We start from the raw sequence: 3,632 nt of genomic DNA, 5'->3' as shown, positions 1-3,632 counted from the left end.
GCCTGAGACCCCGCCTCTCGTCGAACGCAGTTGCCGTCGCTGGACAGCCCCTCGCCGGAGCTCTTCCCGACGCCGTGCCCCCGCGTCAGATCCGACCCGTTCCACCGATGTCGATTTTTTCGATGCGCCGAGGCAAGATCCCGAACCTCAATTATTTTTATTTAATTCTTAGTTTTGTCATAAATTAATCATATGCAAGATCCCGTTACTTATTGACTTTTTTTACAATTTTTTAGATATACTGTTAATTAAGTACGTGCATAGATTAGTTATAATGTGAATATTGTGATATAATGTGTGAATTTGTCGTTGAATGATATTAAAGATTTTTAAAGGAAATTGTTTTGTAAAAAGATTATTTGAATTATTAATAAATAATTTTAAAGGAATTTATTTGGCAATGGAATTATTTTAGGAAAATTATAATAAGTTAAAAGAATTTAATTCGGCAAAAGAATCATTTTTTGATAATTATAATAACTTAAAGGAATTTATTTTGAAAAAGAAATTATTTTAGATTAATAATGAGAAATAATTTTAAAAGAAATTATTTTGGAAAAGAAATTATTTTCTAAATTACATAGTTACTGTTTATGATCACATTTCACGTTTTGCATTTATTTAGTGTATTTGACATGTTTGCTATGTATTGTCCATCTTGTGATTAAGAACCATTAGTAGCTCGTGACTTAGTGGTCTCGTGCGTCATGAACAGACTTAGTGACATGTGTGAGTGTGTTGATTGAGTTTAGGTGGTGAACCCGAGTTTCAATGTGGATTATGTTTGACTTAGAAAATACAAGAGAGTTGGGATGGGGAAGTCATGGTTCATGTGATCGGATAAGACTGTCGATGTATCTTCCAGACTAGAACCACCGAACCGTTCCGCACTGGGTTAGTTTGTTGGGCCAAGTGAACTGTTTCGCACTTGGTTAGTGAAATCGTTTCGTCACCCGAGTTTTGCTTGAGTTCGAACCAGGCCGAAATAGGATTGCGTGTAGTCGTCTCACCGAACCGTTTCACGGGTTTGGATGTACGTAGGGGATTTGTGAACAGTCAATTATCCGGTGATATGAGCATTAGCTCTGTGTGAGATGTGACCAGTGACCTGTTATAGAATGGTTAGTTACATGGCATTGTTTCTTGGCTAGGTATGATTTCTTGTGATATGTAGGCTAGTTGTGTTTTTTTATACATAGATCGGGGTTAATATTTAATTGTCTACAATTTGAGACATATGGTATATACATGAGGGTTTCCTTGTTTGGATTATTTCGCTCGACGTACTACGTCTCGAGTTATAGATTTTTAAGTATTAATTTCATTTAGTTGTGTGACCTTGTGACTTGGATGATTACTCTGATCGCTTGCTGTATGATCGACTTGTTACTTGGTTGATTTTGTTGGATTTCAAGTTGCACGTTTCTTTGTCATTTCTATTATTGTATCATTTTTCGCATTGGGTTTTCGTTCGTTCTTTCTTTTGCGGGGTCTTGTCGTGTGCCATGCACGCATGAACGCTGACGTACACCTGTTTTCTCTGGTGTACGTCAGACTTAGAGGAAGAACAGGTTCAGGTGGGAGATAGTCAGGAGCCAGAGGATTCTCAGCAGGAGTGTCTTGCAGATAGAGTTGAAGAATAGACCAAAGTTCAGTACCTCTTCTTAGTTGATGATCCTAGTTTCTTTTATAGCATTTCCTTTTCCGCTTGATCATTGTATTTTATATTCTTCAGTATTCATTTGTTCAGTTTTGTATAAGGGTATGTTTGACCCGAATGTTATGTCTGGGATGAATATTCATTTGTGATATGTATTATTTTATTATGTGTTGTTCATTATATTCTTGCTGATTGTGATCGTGGACCTGTGATTTCGCATTATATTTATTTCTAGACGCTTAACGTATTAGCTTGAGGAGAAATGTTTATTTTTATTTATTCTCCTTAATCTAATACGTCGCGGGCTTGTTCACGTTCCGATTCCACTGTATTTTGGGAAGCGGGGCGTGACAACATTGGCATATTATTCATGTCATAATTAATTTTCCCACCGTAAGAGCAAACAACAAAAACCATATTGTTTAACCTATCAAAAAAAATTAGATTATATCATTTAAATGTAAAAATTTTAAAAAAGTTTTATCAAGCGATTGAATAAGAGAGGAAAACCATAGTTGCAAATAATCGCATAATCATATAACTATAATTTTGATCAAAAACCTTAAACCCTAAAATGAAAACTCTAAACCCTAGAAATGAGCATTCTATGACCCTAGAAATGAGCATTCTATGCCCTAGAATTTTAATTTCAATTAAACCAATCCACACACAAAGAATTTGAACCACCACAAAAATAGTGATTGATATTAAATTTCAAACCCAAGATATTAAATTTTGATGAAAACCCTAGATTTGAATGTTGAAGAAAAGAGGAAAATCCTAGATTTTTATATGTTAAAAGAGGAGAGAAGGAAGAGAAATTACCCTAGAGATCTTTTGCAAACTTCCTCGATGAATTTTAGCCACAAAAATGGGGTTGGGAGACTCGAGTAGGCGGATGAATGGGAGGGACCAGAGTTGGAGAAAAAAAAATCAGTTGAGGGGAGGGGAAGGGATCAGTTAGTATATATATAGGGGCGGGACCCACCACAAATAGTTAGGGTCGGAAACCCCGACTATTTGGTCCTTTGGCTGATACCCCATTTTGAAGTGGGGTGGAGGCTCTGCCAAATGGTCGGGGTTGGGAACCCTAACCATATTTGGTGGGGCGTATCGGCCAAATGGTCAGGGTTGGGAACAACGACCAAAATAGTCGGGTTTCTCAACCCTGACTGTTTTTAGCTCTGCTAATCACGCAGAGCTTCTGATGGTGGCAAATGGTGGTCCTAATTAGTTGGGGTTGCCAACCCCGACTAACCCCGACTCATTAGGAATTTGATTTAAAAAAAAACGATCCAGTTTTTTGCCACGATACTGACATGACCAGAAACTGGATTGATTTCTATAATAAATTTAGGATTGGGTCGAATTTTGAAATAAAAGTGTGGATTGGGTCTATTTTAAAAATTTCTTCAATTTAGGACATATGCTCTTGAGCCTGCTGTTAGGTCTCATGTTTATAAGCCTAATGTCTAATCTAGTTTTGATGATTAACAAATAATTTCTAACATCGTGTGTCAAGTGTTTGCATTTGTTTTGTTAGGTAATCTACACAAATATCCTTAGTTGGAGGTTGGATGGACTTGCGCTTTCACGATCACATTCAAAGGAGGTTGGTGGAAATTGAAATAAAACTATCGTAATTCAAGGCAAAGACATTATCGCTTCATCCCCACAACCAAGACGAGCTTAATGAAGATTTTTATCTTGGGTATAGTTTTGTAGGTTAGGTGTTTACTTTGTGTGTTTATACTTCAAGCTTAAAATTCATACACACACATTGGTTTTTGATTTATCATCGTTTTTAGATTATAGACTTAACGTCACGATTTTATATCTTTCCACAAGTCTATAAATCTATAAAGTGTTTCAAAACTTTTTTAAAGAAATTTTATCAAAATCAAGTTTTAACGTTTTTCGCATTTTTGAATGGCTTGCAAAAACAGGAGTTTTCACAAATGGGTAATGTAAT

This window comes from Asparagus officinalis, chromosome 1 (assembly GCF_001876935.1).
Source record: "Asparagus officinalis chromosome 1, Aspof.V1, whole genome shotgun sequence".
In the NCBI taxonomy this organism is placed as follows: Eukaryota; Viridiplantae; Streptophyta; class Magnoliopsida; order Asparagales; family Asparagaceae; genus Asparagus; species Asparagus officinalis.
This window is presented reverse-complemented; position numbering follows the sequence as displayed.